The sequence below is a fragment of the Cetorhinus maximus genome, chromosome 28 (assembly GCF_964194155.1).
Source record: "Cetorhinus maximus chromosome 28, sCetMax3.hap1.1, whole genome shotgun sequence".
Lineage (NCBI taxonomy): Eukaryota > Metazoa > Chordata > Chondrichthyes > Lamniformes > Cetorhinidae > Cetorhinus > Cetorhinus maximus.
In genome coordinates this window covers 1,543,349-1,562,224 of record NC_135906.1, presented here as the reverse complement: position 1 = coordinate 1,562,224, position 18,876 = coordinate 1,543,349, and the positions used below count along the sequence as shown (strand labels likewise).

General features: G+C 50.5%; 1 protein-coding gene and 3 pseudogenes across 1 annotated transcript in view; all 4 read left to right on the top strand.

Annotated features, from left to right (window-relative positions):
- Window positions 1-18,876, top strand: part of LOC144668726 (EVI5-like protein) — a 436,360-nt gene that overhangs the window by 87,927 nt on the left and 329,557 nt on the right. The window lies entirely within an intron of this gene.
- LOC144669021 (U2 spliceosomal RNA) lies at window positions 3,450-3,627 on the top strand (annotated as a pseudogene).
- On the top strand, window positions 6,980-7,159 carry LOC144669028 (U2 spliceosomal RNA; annotated as a pseudogene).
- LOC144669142 (U2 spliceosomal RNA) lies at window positions 10,512-10,687 on the top strand (annotated as a pseudogene).

The window sequence follows — 18,876 nt, the reverse complement described above, 5'->3', positions numbered from 1 at the left end:
CCATCGATCTGGTCGGGCGGAAACGACTCTCGTTCCTCCGGCCTGGGTATTCTGCTGCGGGGAGGCAACTTCACCGTCTCCGAGGTCAAGGAGGTGGTGGGCGGGCGACTCCTGGTAGCAGACGTAATGTACAAGAACGCTCCACTCCGGTTAATTAACGTGTATGGCCCGGCACAAGGGGCTGAGCGGCTGGAGGTTTTTCAACAGCTCCCACTGCTGCTGGCGACCTCCAGGCCGGTCATTCTGGGCGGGGACTTCAACTGCATCATCGATGCGGCTGGACGATCCGGCAGGGCCGGAAGCAGATTGGACGCTACGTCCAGATCCCTGATGGAAACAGTTAAGGATGCCAAGCTGCACGACGTCTTCAGCAACCCTGCAGACGGAGCGCAGCGTAGATACACCTGGTCGCGGCCAGACGGGTCCATTCGTTCCAGGATAGACTTCCTGTTTGTGTCCCGTGCATTCACAGTCAGATCCACCGAGGTCAAGCCGGTGTTCTTCTCTGACCACTGCCTCCTACTGGCGGACTGCCACTTGGAGGAAGACCTGAGGGTGGGCAGGGGGGCATGGAAGCTAAATGTGCAACTGCTGACCCCAGAGAACATTGAGGAGCTCAAGAGGGATTACAAAGGTTGGAGAACCGTGAAACCCCTCTTTGAGTCCCTGACACACTGGTGGGAAGTGATCAAGGGAAGCATCAAGAGGTTTTTCATCCGCAAAGGCACCCAGAAAGCTAGAAAGGAACAGAGGGAAATGTCCCGACTCCAGGAAAAGATGCAGAATCTGCTGCGGCTGCAGTCGATGGGGGTCGATGTCAAGGAGGAGCTCCAAGAGGTGAAGGGCCAGCAAGCCTCGCACTTTGCCTCGGAGGCCTCCAAGATCATCTTCCGTTCCAGAGTCCGCTCCGTGGAGCAGGATGAGACGTGCTCACGTTTCTTCTTCCAAAAGGTACACAGAGAGCGCTCTGTGATCAGCAGCCTGAAGGAAGAAGACGGCTCAGTAAAGTCATCACGGTCCGACATTCTGAGGATCAGCAAATCCTTTTACGCCGGACTGTATGACGTGAAGCCCACGGACAGCACGGCCTCCCAGTCCTTCCTGTCCTCTATCACGGAGGTCTTAGACCACAGTACGCGGGAGAGCCTAGACAAACCGCTAACTCCTGACGAACTGACTAAGGCCCTCGAGTCCTTGGAGAAGAGTAAAACCCCCGGAAGCGACGGCCTGCCGGCGGAGTTGTATTCGGCTCTGTGGGACTTGATCGGCCCAGACCTGCTAGAAGTGTACGAGAGTATGCTCCTGGCCGGCAGCATGTCAGAATCCATGAGGAAAGGCATCATCACCCTCATCTACAAGCACAAGGGGGAAAGGGAGGAAATTAGAAATTGGCGACCCATTTCACTGTTGAATGTGGACTATAAGATTCTGTCCAAGGTCATCGCCAACCGGGTCAAATCCGCTCTGGAATTGGTGATTCACCCTGACCAGACCTGCTCTGTGCCAGGCAGGAAGATCTCTGACAGCCTGGCGCTGCTCAGGGATACGATTGCCTATGTACAGGACAGGGGTGTGGATACCTGCCTCATCAGCTTGGATCAGGAGAAGGCCTTTGACAGAATATCGCACACCTACATGGGGGATGTGCTCTCCAAAATGGGCTTTGGGGAGGGAATTCGAAATTGGATCCAACTGCTCTACACTAACATCAGTAGCGCAGTCTCAATCAACGGGTGGGAAACAGATAGCTTTCCGATTAAATCTGGAGTCAGGCAGGGCTGTCCTCTCTCGCCTGTTCTTTTCGTGTGCTGCATAGAACCCTTTGCCGAGTCCATCAGGAAGGATCCGGGCATAAGAGGAGTGACAATCCCAGGCAGTGGAGGCATTCAGGTAAAAGCCTCCCTGTACATGGACGACGTCGCCGTTTTCTGCTCGGATCCGCTGTCGGTGCGCAGACTGATGCACATCTGCGACCAGTTCGAACTGGCCTCGGGAGCCAAGGTAAATCGTGGGAAGAGCGAGGCCATGTTCTTTGGGAACTGGGCTGACCGATCCTTTGTCCCCTTCACTGTCAGGGTTGACGGCCTGAAGGTGCTGGGGATATGGTTCGGAGGGACCGGGGCATGCGTTAGAAACTGGAAGGAGCGAGTGGCTATGGTGAAAAGGAAACTGGGCATGTGGGAGCGACGCTCCCTCTCCATTGCGGGTAAGAACCTGGTCATCAGGTGTGAGGTACTCTCGCTGTTGCTGTACGTGGCGCAGGTCTGGCCCATTCCAGACTCCTGCGCGATGGCGATCACTCGAGCCATTTTCCGCTTTATCTGGAGGTCGAAAATGGATCGTGTCCGCAGGGACGCGATCTACAAGCCTCTAGATAAAGGGGGAAAAAACGTGCCCAACATCGCCCTCATACTGATGGCCACCTTTGTGTGTGGCTGCATCAAGCGGTACGTAGACCCTCAGTACGCAAACACCAAGTGTCACTACGTGCTGAGGTTCTACCTGTCCCCGGTGTTGCGAAGGATGGGTCTGGCCACGCTGCCGCGGAACGCTCCAAGTAGTTGGACCGTGCCGTACCACCTGTCCCTGGTGGAAAAATTGATGCAGAAAAACACCTTTGACCACAAGTCCATCAGGCAGTGGTCAGCACGTAACGTCCTAGAGGCCCTGAGGGATAAGGAGAGGGTGGACCCTGTGGGATGGTTCCCCGAGCAGACTGTCAAAGTCATTTGGCAGAATGCCTCATCGCCAGAACTTTCCAACAAGCACCAAGACGTAGCTTGGCTGGTGGTGAGAAAGGCCCTCCCCGTCAGATCCTTCCTACACGCCAGGAAGCTCACCCCCTCTGCACGTTGCCCTCGAGGTGGCTGTGGTGGGGAAGAGACCGTTGTCCACCTCCTTGTGGATTGTGCCTTTGCAAAGAAAGTCTGGAGAGAGATGCAGTGGTTGCTGTCGAGGTTCATCCCGAGCAGTTCTGTGACACAGGACTCTGTGCTCTACGGGCTGTTCCCAGGGACACACACCGAGACAAACATCGACTGCAGCTGGAGGATCATCAACTCGGTGAAAGAGGCGCTTTGGTCTGCCCGAAACTTGTTGGTCTTCCAGCACAAAGAGTTGTCCCCGACCGATTGTTGCGGACTGGCACAATCCAAAGTCCAGGACTACGTGCTGAGGGACGCACTAAAGCTTGGGGCAGCTGCCGCAAAGGCGCAATGGGGAAGGGTCGCTGTCTAAGACCTTTCTACCACAGCGCACCGAGAGACTGGGAACTGTTTAGAGCCCCTCGGGCTGTACAGATCAAAATGAAAGGCTGTAAATGACTGTAATATTGTTTGTACTGATGCACCTGGTGATACATTTTGTAAAAGTTAAACCTGGATTGTACCCTTGTAATGTTGTTTTTGAAATGGTCTTGAATGTGATTGAAGATAATTTATGAATAAAGTATATTTTTACAAAAAAAAAAAAAAATCTGTTCTTATCAGTTTAATATCTGATACGTCCCTTATCTGGGGACCATATATTAAATTGATTTTTGGAGCAGGGAGATGGAATAGGGGCTTGCTCCGTCCACTCCACGCATCGACCCGGTATTGCAGTATCTCTGGGAACGGTGCACCCTCCCCTTTCCAGGGGATTTTCAATGCTAAAAATAGTTTTCTTACAAACATCTGCTTTCTTTACTTCTCAACATGTACATGTTCCAAAATCCAACTTTCTTTCTTTCTCTCTCTCTCTCTCTCTCTCTCTCTCACTCACTCACTCACCCGCAGCAGCTACACACAAAAAACACGCACTCTCACCCAACACTCGCCGGCAGGGCCGGCAGCAGATTGGACGCTACGTCCAGATCCCTGATGGAAACAGTTAAGGATGCCAAGCTGCACGACGTCTTCAGCAACCCTGCAGACCGAGCGCAGCGTAGATACACCTGGTCGCGGCCAGACGGGTCCATTCGTTCCAGGATAGACTTCCTGTTTGTGTCCCGTGCATTCACAGTCAGATCCACCGAGGTCAAGCCGGTGTTCTTCTCTGACCACTGCCTCTTACTGGCGGACTGCCACTTGGAGGAAGACCTGAGGGTGGGCAGGGGGGCATGGAAGCTAAATGTGCAACTGCTGACCCCAGAGAACATTGAGGAGCTCAAGAGGGATTACAAAGGTTGGAGAACCGTGAAACCCCTCTTTGAGTCCCTGACACACTGGTGGGAAGCGATCAAGGGAAGCATCAAGAGGTTTTTCATCCTCAAAGGCAACCAGAAAGCTAGAAAGGAACAGAGGGAAATGTCCCGACTCCAGAAAAAGATGCAGAATCTGCTGCGGCTGCAGTCGATGGGGGTCGATGTCAAGGAGGAGCTCCAAGAGGTGAAGGGCCAGCAAGCCTCGCACTTTGCCTCGGAGGCCTCCAAGATCATCTTCCGTTCCAGAGTCCGCTCCGTGGAGCAGGATGAGACGTGCTCACGTTTCTTCTTCCAAAAGGTACACAGAGAGCGCTCTGTGATCAGCAGCCTGAAGGAAGAAGACGGCTCAGTAAAGTCATCACGGTCCGACATTCAGAGGATCAGCAAATCCTTTTATGCCGGACTGTATGACGTGAAGCCCACGGACAGCACGGCCTCCCAGTCCTTCCTGTCCTCTATCACGGAGGTCTTAGACCACAGTACGCGGGAGAGCCTGGACAAACCGCTAACTCCTGACGAACTGACTAAGGCCCTCGAGTCCTTCGAGAAGAGTAAAACCCCCGGAAGCGACGGCTTGCCGGCGGAGTTGTATTCGGCTCTGTGGGACTTGATCGGGCCACACCTGCTAGGAGTGTACGAGAGTATGCTCCTGGCCGGTAGTATGTCAGAATCCATGAGGAAAGGCATCATCACCCTCATCTACAAGCACAAGGGGGAAAGGGAGGAAATTAGAAATTGGCGACCCATTTCACTGTTGAATATGGACTATAAGATTCTGTCCAAGGTCATCGCCAATCGGGTCAAATCCGCTCTGGAATTGGTGATTCACCCTGACCAGACCTGCTCTGTGCCAGGCAGGAAGATCTCTGACAGCCTGGCGCTGCTCAGGGATACGATTGCCTATGTACAGGACAGGGGTGTGGATAGCTGCCTCATCAGCTTGGATCAGGAGAAGGCCTTTGACAGAATATCGCACACCTACATGGGGGATGTGCTCTCCAAAATGGGCTTTGGGGAGGGAATTCGAAATTGGATCCAACTGCTCTACACTAACATCAGTAGCGCAGTCTCAATCAACGGGTGGGAAACAGATAGCTTTCCGATTAAATCTGGAGTCAGGCAGGGCTGTCCTCTCTCGCCTGTCCTTTTCGTGTGCTGCATAGAACCCTTTGCCGAGTCCATCAGGAAGGATCCGGGCATAAGAGGAGTGACGATCCCAGGCAGTGGAGGCACTCAGGTAAAAGCCTCCCTGTACATGGACGACGTCGCCGTCTTCTGCTCGGATCCGCTGTCGGTGCGCAGACTGATGCACATCTGCGACCAGTTCGAACTGGCCTCAGGAGCCAAGGTAAATCGTGGGAAGAGCGAGGCCATGTTCTTTGGGAACTGGGCGGACCGATCCTTTGTCCCCTTCACTGTCAGGGCTGACGGCCTGAAGGTGCTGGGGATATGGTTCGGAGGGACCGGGGCATGCGTTAGAAACTGGAAGGAGCGAGTGGCTATGGTGAAGAGGAAACTGGGCATGTGGGAGCGACGCTCCCTCTCCATTGCGGGTAAGAACCTGGTCATCAGGTGTGAGGTACTCTCGCTGTTGCTGTACGTGGCGCAGGTCTGGCCCATTCCAGACTCCTGCGCGACGGCGATCACTCGAGCCATCTTCCGCTTTATCTGGAGGTCGAAAATGGATTGTGTCCGCAGGGACGCGATGTACAAGCCTCTAGATAAAGGGGGAAAAAACGTGCCCAACATCGCCCTCATACTGATGGCCACCTTTGTGTGCGGCTGCATCAAGCGGTGCGTAGACCCTCAGTACGCAAACACCAAGTGTCACTACGTGCTGAGGTTCTACCTGTCCCCGGTGTTGCGAAGGATGGGTCTGGCCACGCTGCCGCGGAACGCTCCAAGTAGTTGGACCGTGCCGTACCACCTGTCCCTGGTGGAAAAATTGATGCAGAAAAACACCTTTGACCACAAGTCCATCAGGCAGTGGTCAGCACGTAACGTCCTAGAGGCCCTGAGGGATAAGGAGAGGGTGGACCCTGTGGGATGGTTCCCCGAGCAGACTGTCAAAGTCATTTGGCAAAATGCCTCATCGTCAGAACTTTCCAACAAGCACCAAGACGTAGCTTGGCTGGTGGTGAGAAAGGCCCTCCCCGTCAGATCCTTCCTACACGCCAGGAAGCTCACCCCCTCTGCACGTTGCCCTCGAGGTGGCTGTGGTGGGGAAGAGACCGTTGTCCACCTCCTTGTGGATTGTGCCTTTGCAAAGAAAGTCTGGAGAGAGATGCAGTGGTTGCTGTCGAGGTTCATCGCGAGCAGCTCTGTGACACAGGACTCTGTGCTCTACGGGCTGTTCCCAGGGACACACACCGAGACAAACATCAACTGCAGCTGGAGGATCATCAACTCGGTGAAAGAGGCGCTTTGGTCTGCCCGAAACTTGTTGGTCTTCCAGCACAAAGAGTTGTCCCCGACCGATTGTTGCGGACTGGCACAATCCAAAGTCCAGGACTACGTGCTGAGGGACGCACTAAAGCTTGGGGCAGCTGCCGCAAAGGCGCAATGGGGAAGGGTCGCTGTCTAAGACCTTTCTACCACAGCGCACCGAGAGACTGGGAACTGTTTAGAGCCCCTCGGGCTGTACAGATCAAAATGAAAGGCTGTAAATGATTGTAATATTGTTTGTACTGATGCACCTGGTGATACATTTTGTAAAAGTTTAACCTGGATTGTACCCTTGTAATGTTGTTTTTGAAATGGTTTTGAATGTGATTGAAGATATTTTATGAATAAAGTATATTTTTACAAAAAAAAAAAAAAAAATCTGTTCTTATCAGTTTAATATCTGATACGTCCCTTATCTGGGGACCATATATTAAATTGATTTTTGGAGCAGGGAGATGGAATAGGGGCTTGCTCCGTCCACTCCACGCATCGACCCGGTATTGCAGTATCTCTGGGAACGGTGCACCCTCCCCTTTCCAGGGGATTTTCAATGCTAAAAATAGTTTTCTTACAAACATCTGCTTTCTTTACTTCTCAACATGTACATGTTCCAAAATCCAACTTTCTTTCTTTCTCTCTCTCTCTCTCTCTCTCTCTCTCACTCACTCACTCACCCGCAGCAGCTACACACAAAAAACACGCACTCTCACCCAACACTCGCCGGCAGGGCCGGCAGCAGATTGGACGCTACGTCCAGATCCCTGATGGAAACAGTTAAGGATGCCAAGCTGCACGACGTCTTCAGCAACCCTGCAGACCGAGCGCAGCGTAGATACACCTGGTCGCGGCCAGACGGGTCCATTCGTTCCAGGATAGACTTCCTGTTTGTGTCCCGTGCATTCACAGTCAGATCCACCGAGGTCAAGCCGGTGTTCTTCTCTGACCACTGCCTCTTACTGGCGGACTGCCACTTGGAGGAAGACCTGAGGGTGGGCAGGGGGGCATGGAAGCTAAATGTGCAACTGCTGACCCCAGAGAACATTGAGGAGCTCAAGAGGGATTACAAAGGTTGGAGAACCGTGAAACCCCTCTTTGAGTCCCTGACACACTGGTGGGAAGTGATCAAGGGAAGCATCAAGAGGTTTTTCATCCGCAAAGGCACCCAGAAAGCTAGAAAGGAACAGAGGGAAATGTCCCGACTCCAGAAAAAGATGCAGAATCTGCTCCGGCTGCAGTCGATGGGGGTCGATGTCAAGGAGGAGCTCCAAGAGGTGAAGGGCCAGCAAGCCTCGCACTTTGCCTCGGAGGCCTCCAAGATCATCTTCCGTTCCAGAGTCCGCTCCGTGGAGCAGGATGAGACGTGCTCACGTTTCTTCTTCCAAAAGGTACACAGAGAGCGCTCTGTGATCAGCAGCCTGAAGGAAGAAGACGGCTCAGTAAAGTCATCACGGTCCGACATTCTGAGGATCAGCAAATCCTTTTATGCCGGATTGTATGACGTGAAGCCCACGGACAGCACGGCCTCCCAGTCCTTCCTGTCCTCTATCACGGAGGTCTTAGACCACAGCACGCGGGAGAGCCTGGACAAACCGCTAACTCCTGACGAACTGACTAAGGCCCTCGAGTCCTTCGAGAAGAATAAAACCCCCGGAAGCGACGGCTTGCCGGCGGAGTTGTATTCGGCTCTGTGGGACTTGATCGGCCCAGACCTGCTAGGGGTGTACGAGAGTATGCTCCTGGCCGGTAGTATGTCAGAATCCATGAGGAAAGGCATCATCACCCTCATCTACAAGCACAAGGGGGAAAGGGAGGAAATTAGAAATTGGCGACCCATTTCACTGTTGAATGTGGACTATAAGATTCTGTCCAAGGTCATCGCCAATCGGGTCAAATCCGCTCTGGAATTGGTGATTCACCCTGACCAGACCTGCTCTGTGCCAGGCAGGAAGATCTCTGACAGCCTGGCGCTGCTCAGGGATACGATTGCCTATGTACAGGACAGGGGTGTGGATACCTGCCTCATCAGCTTGGATCAGGAGAAGGCCTCTGACAGAATATCGCACACCTACATGGGGGATGTGCTCTCCAAAATGGGCTTTGGGGAGGGAATTCGAAATTGGATCCAACTGCTCTACACTAACATCAGTAGCGCAGTCTCAATCAATGGGTGGGAAACAGATAGCTTTCCGATTAAATCTGGAGTCAGGCAGGGCTGTCCTCTCTCGCCTGTCCTTTTCGTGTGTTGCATAGAACCCTTTGCCGAGTCCATCAGGAAGGATCCGGGCATAAGAGGAGTGACGATCCCAGGCAGTGGAGGCACTCAGGTAAAAGCCTCCCTGTACATGGACGACGTCGCCGTCTTCTGCTCGGATCCGCTGTCGGTGCGCAGACTGATGCACATCTGCGACCAGTTCGAACTGGCCTCGGGAGCCAAGGTAAATCGTGGGAAGAGCGAGGCCATGTTCTTTGGGAACTGGGCTGACCGATCCTTTGTCCCCTTCACTGTCAGGGCTGACGGCCTGAAGGTGCTGGGGATATGGTTCGGAGGGACCGGGGCATGCGTTAGAAACTGGAAGGAGCGAGTGGCTATGGTGAAGAGGAAACTGGGCATGTGGGAGCGACGCTCCCTCTCCATTGCGGGTAAGAACCTGGCCATCAGGTGTGAGGTACTCTCGCTGTTGCTGTACGTGGCGCAGGTCTGGCCCATTCCAGACTCCTGCGCGACGGCGATCACTCGAGCCATCTTCCGCTTTATCTGGAGGTCGAAAATGGATCGTGTCCGCAGGGACGCGATGTACAAGCCTCTAGATAAAGGGGGAAAAAGCGTGCCCAACATCGCCCTCATACTGATGGCCACCTTTGTGTGCGGCTGCATCAAGCGGTGCGTAGACCCTCACTACGCAAACACCAAGTGTCACTACGTGCTGAGGTTCTACCTGTTCCCGGTGTTGCGAAGGATGGGTCTGGCCACGCTGCCGCGGAACGCTCCAAGTAGTTGGACCGTGCCGTACCACCTGTCCCTGGTGGAAAAATTGATGCAGAAAAACACCTTTGACCACAAGTCCATCAGGCAGTGGTCAGCACGTAACGTCCTAGAGGCCCTGAGGGATAAGGAGAGGGTGGACCCTGTGGGATGGTTCCCCGAGCAGACTGTCAAAGTCATTTGGCAGAATGCCTCATCGCCAGAACTTTCCAACAAGCACCAAGACGTAGCTTGGCTGGTGGTGAGAAAGGCCCTCCCCGTCAGATCCTTCCTACACGCCAGGAAGCTCACCCCCTCTGCACGTTGCCCTCGAGGTGGCTGTGGTGGGGAAGAGACCGTTGTCCACCTCCTTGTGGATTGTGCCTTTGCAAAGAAAGTCTGGAGAGAGATGCAGTGGTTGCTGTCGATGTTCATCCCAAGCAGTTCTGTGACACAGGACTCTGTGCTCTACGGGCTGTTCCCAGGGACACACACCGAGACAAACATCGACTGCAGCTGGAGGATCATCAACTCGGTGAAAGAGGCGCTTTGGTCTGCCCAAAACTTGTTGGTCTTCCAGCACAAAGAGTTGTCCCCGACCGATTGTTGCGGACTGGCACAATCCAAAGTCCAGGACTACGTGCTGAGGGACGCACTAAAGCTTGGGGCAGCTGCCGCAAAGGCGCAATGGGGAAGGGTCGCTGTCTAAGACCTTTCTACCACAGCGCACCGAGAGACTGGGAACTGTTTAGAGCCCCTCGGGCTGTACAGATCAAAATGAAAGGCTGTAAATGACTGTAATATTGTTTGTACTGATGCACCTGGTGATACATTTTGTAAAAGTTTAACCTGGATTGTACCCATGTAATGTTGTTTTTGAAATGGTTTGGAATGTGATTGAAGATATTTTATGAATAAAGTATATTTTTACAAAAAAAAAATAATCTGTTCTTATCAGTTTAATATCTGATACGTCCTTTATCTGGGGACCATATATTAAATTGATTTTTGGAGCAGAGAGATGGAATAGGGGCTTGCTCCGTCCACTCCACGCATCGACCCGGTATTGCAGTATCTCTGGGAACGGTGCACCCTCCCCTTTCCAGGGGATTTTCAATGCTAAAAATAGCTTTCTTACAAACATCTGCTATCTTTACTTTTCAACATGTACATGTTCCAAAACCCAACTTTCTTTCTTTCTCTCTCTCTCTCTCTCACTCACTCACTCACCCGCAGCAGCTACACACAAAAAACATGCACGCTCACCCAACACTCACAGACAGCACTCTCATCTCACAAACACTCTAACTCACTCATATAAAAACATCTTTCACTTGCAAATACACCTCTCAAACACTCTCTCAGCTGCACCTTTCGCCTCACAACATTTTAAACCAGCTCTCTGCTGCCGCTGCCGCTGCTGCTGATACAGCAACAATCAAAACTCACACCTCAAACCTCACACACTTTACACAGCTACTCCGAAACCTCTACATCCACATTCACACAATCCTTACATTGCACAAGGAGCCCATTCCCCCCGTCGTGCCTGCACCAGTTCTCCCAATGAACATTCCACCTCGCGCCTTTCTCCTGCCTTCTCCACGTAACCCGGCACATGCTTTCTTTTCAAATAATCATCTCATTCCCTCTTCAATTGAACCTGCCTCCGCCGCGCTATCAGGCGGTGCATTCCAGACCCTGGCCACTCGCTGCTCCTGTCACTTTTGCTTCTTTTGCCAGTTACTTTAAACCTGTGCCCTCTCCTTCTCGATCCTTTCCCCGGTGCAAACAGTTTCTCCCTATCTACTCTCTCCCGACCCCTCATGATTTTCAATACCTCTATCAAGTCTCCTCTCGGACTTCTTTTCCCCAAGGAATACATTCCCAGCTTCCCCAATCTTACTTCATAACTCAACTTCCTCGCCCCTGGAACCAAACTCGTAAACCTCTTCTGCACTCTCTCCAATGCCTTCACTACCTTCCTAAAATGCAAGTCAAATTGCAATCCGTCAGAGTCGGCATGGCTTTACGAAGAGTGAATCGTGTTTGACTAATTTGCTGGAGTTCTTTGAAGATGTGACAAGCAAAGTGGATAATGGGGATCCTGTAGATGTAGCATGTCTGGACTTCCAGAAGGCATTTGATAAGGTGCCGCACAAAAGATTAATACACAAGATAAGATCACACGCAGCTAAGGGTAATATATTAGCTTGGATAGAGGATTGGCTAACCAACAGAAAGCAGAGAGTCAGGATTAATGGGTCTTTTGTGGATGGCAAGCTGTAACTAGTGGGGTGCCACAGGGTTCGGTCCTTTGGCCCCAACTATTTACTTGGATTCAGGGGTAGAAGGTACTATAGCTAACTTTGCAGATGACACCAAAATAGGTGGGAAAGTAAGTTGCAATGAAGAAATAAGAAATTTACAAATGGATTTGGACAGGTTAGGTGAATGGGGCAAAATTTGGCAGATGGAGTTTAACGTGGATAAGTGTGAGGTTATCCATTTTGGTCAGAAGAATAAAAAGGTGACTTATTATTTAAATGGAGAGAAACTTCAGAAATGCTTCAGCACAGAGGGATCTGGGTGTCCTCGCGCATGAATCGCTGTAAGCTAGTATGCAGGTACAGCAGGTAACAAGGAAGGCAAATGGAATCGCTTCTCGGCCTTTTGGCAAAGATCAAGTGTAGTCGTGAAGCAATGGCTATAACCAGTCGAGCCCCATATCATGGGGTACGTAACACCGTTCGGGTGACGGTGAAGGACAGCGAAGCTTTCTTTACTTTCCAACATGTACATGTTTCAAAACCCAATTGGATCCGACTGCTGTACACTAACAGCGCAGTCTCAATCAATGGCTGGGAATCAGATAGCTTTCCGATTAAATCTGGAGTCAGGCAGGGCTTCCCTCTCTCCCCTGTCCTGTTTGTGAGTTGCATAGAACCCTTTGCTGTGTCCATCAGGAAGGATCCGGGCATATGAGGAGTGACAATCCCAGGCAGTGGAGGCACTCAGGTCAACGCCTCCCTGTACATGGACGATGTCGCTGTCTTCTGCTCGGATCCGCTGTCGGTGCGCAGACTGATCCAGGTCTGCGACCAGTTCGATCTGGCCTCGGGAGCCAAAGTAAATCGTGGGAAGAGCGAGGCCATGTTCTTTGGGAACTGGGCTGACCGATCCTTTGTCCCCTTCACCGTCAGGGCTGTCGGCCTGAAGGTGCTGGGGATATGGTTCAGAGGGACCGAGGCATGTGTTAGAAACTTGAAAGAGCGAGTATCAATAGTGGAAAGAAAAGTGGGCATGTGGGAGCGACGCTCCCTCTCATTTGCGGGTAAGAACCTGGTCATCAGGTGTGAGGCACTCTCGCTGTTCCTGTACGTGGCGCACGTCTGGCCCATTCCAGACTCTTGCGCGATGGCGATCACCCGAGCCATCTTTAGCTTTATCTGGAGGTCGAAAATGGATCGTGTCCGCAGGAACGTGATGTACAAGCCTCTGGATAAAGGGGGAGAATACGTTCCCAACATGCCCTCAAACTGTGTGCGGCTGCATCACGCTGTGCGTAGACCCTTGGTACGCAAACACCAAGTGTAACTATGTGTTGAGGTTCTACTTGTCCTCAGTGTTGCGAAGGATGGGTCTGGCCACGCTGCCGCGGAACGCTCCAAGTAGTTGGACCGTGCCGTACCACCCGTCCCTGGTGGAAAAATGTATGCAGAGAAACACCTTTGACCACAAGTCCATCAGGCAGTGGTCGGCACATATCGTCTTAGAGGCCCTGCGGGAAAAAGAAAGGGAGAATCCTGTCGGATGGTTCCCCAGCAGACTGTGAAAGTCATTTGGCAAAATGCCTCATCGCCAGAACTTTCCAACAAGCACCAAGACGTAGCTTGGCTGGTGGTGAGAAACGCCCTCCCGGTCAGATCCTTCCTACACGCCAGGAGTCTCACCCCCTCTGCATGTTGCCCTCGAGGTGGCTGTGTTGGGCACGAGACCGTTGTTCACCTCCTTATGGATTGTGCCTTTGCAAAGAAGGTCTGGAGAGAGATGCAGTGGTTTCTGTCGAGGTTCATCCCGATCAGTTCTGTGACACAGGACTCTGTGCTCTGCTGGCTGTTCCCAGGGACACACACCGAGAGGAACATCAACTGCAGCTGGAGGATCATCAACTCGGTGAAAGAGGCGCTTTGGTCTGCCCGAAACTTGTTGGTCTTCCAGCGCAAAGAGTTGTCCCCGACTGAGTGTTGCAGACTGGCACATTCCAAAGTCCAGGACTACGTGCTGAGGGACGCACTAAAGCTTGGGGCAGCCGCCGCAAAGGCACAATGGGGAAGGGTCGCTGTCTAAGACCTTTTGTGCTACAGCGCACCGAGAGACTGGGAACTGTTTAGAGCCCCTCGGGCTGTACAGCTCAAAATGAAAGGCTGTAAATGATTGTAATATTGTTTGTACTGATGCACCTGGTGATACATTTTGTAAAAGTTTAACCTGGATTGTACCCTTGTAATGGTGTTTTTGAAATGGTTTGGAATGTGATTGAAGATATTTTATGAATAAAGTATATTTTTGCAAAAAAAATCTCTCTCCAGACCTTCTTTGCAAAGGCACAATCCACAAGGATGTGAACAACGATCTTGTCCCCACCACAGCCACCTCGAGGGCAACATGCAGAGGGGGTGAGACTCCAGGCGTGTTGCGGATTCCCTCCCCAAATCCCATTTTGGAGAGCACATCCACCATGTTTGTCCAGACTCTCCCATGTACTGTTATCAAAGCCCTTTGTAATGGTGGACAGGAAGGACTGGGACTCCGTACTGTCTGTGGGCATCACATCATACAATCCGACATAAAAGGATTTGCTGATCCTCAAAATGTCGGACTGCGATGACTTTACTGAGCTGTCTTCTCCCTTCAGGCTGCTGATCACAGAGCTCTCTCTGTGTACCTTTTGGAAGAAGAAACGTGAGCACGTCTCATCCTGCTCCACGGAGCGGACTCTGGACCGGAAGATCATCTAGAGAGGCCTCCGAGGCAAAGAGCGAGGCTTGCTGGCTCTTCACCTCTTGGAGTTCCTCCTTGATATCGACCCCCATCGACTGCAGCCGGAGCAGGTTTTTCTGGATAAAAGCAAAAAACTGCGGACGCTGGATATCCAAAACTAAAACAAAAAGACCGGAAAAACTCAGCAGTTCTGGCAGCATCTGCGGAGAGGGACACAGTTAACGTTTCAAGTCCGAATGACCCTTCAACAGAGAAGTTCTGTTGACGGGTCATTCGGACTCGAAACATTAACTGTGTCCCTCTCCGCAGATGCTGTCAGACCTGCTGTGTTTTTCCAGGTATTTTTGTTTTTGTTCAGGTTTTTCTGGAGACGGGAAACGTTCCCCCAGCCTCTCCCTCTCTCTCTTGCCTTCTGAATACCTTTGAGGGTGAAAACCTCTTCATGTTACTAACAAAAACACATGAACATATGAATTAGCAACAGGAGTCGGCCTCTCAGCCTTTCAAGCCCACTTCGCCACTCAATAAGCTCCCGGCTGATCTGATCGTAACCTCATTTCCACATTACCCCCTACCCTCGATAACCTTTCATCCACTTACTTCTCAATAATTAAAAATATGCAACGATTCTGCTTCCATCGCCTGTTGAGGAAGAGAATTCCAAAGTTTCACGACTCTCTGAGAGAAAAGAATTTCCCCTCACCTCTGTCTTAAACAGTGGCCCCAAATACAAGATTCTCCCACAAGAGGAAACATCCTCTCCACATCCACCCTCTCAAGGCCCCTCAGCTTCTTGTATGTTTTAATCAGGTCGCCCCTTACTCTTCTGAACTACAGCAGATACAGGCCTAGCCTGTCCAATCCTTCCTCATAAGGCAATCCGCCCAATCCAGGTACTAGCTGGGTAAACCGTATCTGAATGGCTTCCAACGCATTGACATTCTTCCTCAAATAAGGAGACCAATAGTGTACACAGTGCTCCAGATGGGGTCACACCAATGCCCTGAATAACTGAAGCATCAGCTCTCTACTTTTCTATTCAACAGTGAGGCCCGAGTGCGCAGGCGCAACTGTTGCTGACGCCTTTCCAGTCAGCGGAAGGAGTTACAGTATTTTCAGTGGTAGCAATAGAATCAACATCAGTGCTGCCTCTATTAAATAGCTCAAGGAACGCTGCTTATGGAAAACAAAGAAAAGATTGCTTTCTATTATTCTGCCTGATTGCGTTGGTTTATTTTAGATTTTACTTTTCTGATTGTGCAATTTAATTCACGGTAATTAATGTTCAGTTCAGGGATCTGTCACCTGCAACATTAAATGACATTTGATTTTGTGTTATTGGCCTGAGTTTGCTTCATTTGTTCTGCAGGTGCAGCGTAGGCCAATGTTTAATGATGCACCGAAATATCGCGAGAGTGCGCGTTGACGTTGGGACGCTCGGCTGATGTCAACATGTGTCATTTCAGGCTCGAGTGAATGGGACACGCGCCCGCCCGCCAAGCGAAAAATTCTGCCCATTGAGTTCAGTCTTTAGCCTCATTTGGGCAGTGAAAGAAGTTGTTTTGGACAATGGAGCCCCAAATACTGGAAAACCGTTCAAACAAAAGCACCATTCACTTGCAAATACACTCTCTCTCTCTCTCTCTCTCCCTCACTCCACTGCAGCTTTTACCTCACAACATTTTAAACCAGTTCTCTGCTGCCGCTGCTGATACCGCTCTTAAAAGTACAGCAAGCTCCCAGCTCAAAGCTCATAGACTTTACACAGCTGCTGACAAGCGTCTAAATTCACGATCACACAATTGTTACGGTGCATAAGCAGGCCAATCGGCCCATCGTGTCTGTACTGGCTCTCTGAATGAGCATCTCAATACCGAGTGTCATTCTCCTACCTTCTCCCAGTAACCCTACAGATTGTTTCTTTTCAACTAATTATCTAATTTCCTCTTGAATGCTTTGATTGAACCACACTCTCAGTCAGTGCGTTCTGGACCCTAGCCACTCTGTGTGAAAAAGCTTTCTCTCAAATCGTTTTTGCTTCTTCTGCCAGTTGCTTTAAATCAGAGCCCCTCGGGCTGTCCAGCTCACAATGCATTGAATGCATTGAATGCTAATTGTATTATAATTGTATTGAAGCACCTCAGAGAGCAACTTGATGGATGTTGATAACTCCAACCCCATTGTCTGATTGTCTGTAATGACCAGATTGAAATGATTGTAATATTCATTGATCGTATTGATGCACCTGGTGATCCATGTGTAAAAGTTGAATCTGACTGTACTTTTTGTGATGGTGAATTTGAAATATTTTGGAATGTTCTTCCAGATATTTTATGAATAAAGTATATTTTTCACAAAAAACGTTTCGGTTCTTCAAAAGAATCCCACCTCAGCAGCACCCCTCCCCTAGCCATGAGGTGGAACCTGGTGGGGGATGGGGGCAACAGCTAAAGCGAGACAAGACCTGTTGGAGTGGATGGCTCCCTTACATGTGCAAATCAGGACCCAGACGCTTCATGTGGGGCCGACAGTAAACTATTAAAAAAAGCTTTACTGCCGGACATTCGGAAAACAATCTCAAAATTACAGAAGCTGCAACATGACACAGCTCAGCCCAATTGAGGCCGTGCAATACAATGAGACAAATTATCAACTTTTGCCGTCACACCATTATTTCCTTCACAATCACTTGAGATTCCATTTTTACAATGTTTATCCGTCCTTCTCCAAGGTTATTTTCTACAACATTTTAGGAATTTTTCAACCTCAACCTGCATTTGAATGCAAGGCAAACTTGGGAACAAAATCACTTGTGAGCACAGAACAATATCTGCCAGGTTGCACCAATTTCCTCTCACTTTACTTTTAATCATCTCCCCATCATTTCATGAAGCCCCTGTGCGACAGGCAAGGTGAGTGGGAAGGGGCAGCAGAAAAGAACAACCGTGCAGATTGAGCAACTTGCAGAAAGGAAAAGGCTTGTTCTAGGAAAGTGAAAATTATCTGCGCTGTAAATACATCTTGCACAACATTTTGAACTTGATCTTCAAACTAGCATGCTTACCTGAGTGTCTTTGCTGCTCAATTCTCCCAGATCTCAGCTTTCCTCTTTTCAATTGAATTTGTCTTGGTCTCTTGTGCTTAGCACAGTTTTCAGGTTCCTCCTGGCAATGCACTGGGCTGGTCAATTCTTGTGAGTGCTCCGTGATAGATCAACACTCGGTATTTCTGTCCTCAGCAGTGGCTGCTCACCTTTGATTGTTTCAATCAAGGCTTGTATCAGTAACATCCATGCGGAAATTAAAATGCCGCTACTCTCTTCGCTCACTGCTCCTAGTCTGGTCTTTTCCTCACACTGAATTTGAATAAACATTCCAGGCTGCTGAATCGATCAGATATCAGGGACAGAGAGAAGCCCAACACCTTGACTCCTCCCCTCAGCCCAGTAAACAACAGTCACTGTACTTGATTTGCTGTTGATCTCTAAGCTTGTGAAAAAGTACATTTTGTTTCATAAAATGTGTAAAGCTACATTCCAGAACAGTTCAAATTTAACACATCAGTTTCATTCCATACAGGGTGCCTCACTACACTTAGAGTTACAGGTTACATTACAGCATTCATTTCATGTTAAACATACAGCCCGAGGGGTTTTACACAGCTTCCAGCAAGACTTGGCTTGGCCGGTGGTGAGAAAGGCTCTTCCAGTCTTTTTTCATTCATTTACACAGGACGTGGGTATCACTGGCTAGACCAGCATTTATTGCCCATTCCTAATTGCCCTTGAGAAGGTGGTGCTGAGCTGCCTTCTTGAACCGCTGCAGTCCATGTGCTGTGGATACACCCACATTGTGTTAGGGAGCGCTTCCAGGATTTGGATCCAGCGACAGTGAAGGAACGGTGACATATTTCCAAGCCAGGATGGTGAGTGGATTGGAGGGGAATCTGTAGGTGGGGGTGTTCCCATGTGTCCGTTGTCCTTGTCCTTCAGATGGTAGTGGTCGTGGGTTTGCAAGGTGCTGCCTAAGAAACTTTGGGGAGTTCCTGCTGTGCATCTAGCAGAAGGTACAGACTGGTGCCGCTGTGCGTTGGTGGTGTTGGGAGTGAATGTTTGTGGATGGGGTGCCAATTAAGCGGTCTGCTTTGTCCTGGATGGTGTCAAACTTCTGGAGTGTTGTTGGAGCGGCACTCACCCAGGCAATTGGAGCGTATTCCATCACACTCCTGACTTATGCCTTGTAGGTAGTGGACAGACTTTGGGGAGTCAGAAGGTGAGTTACTC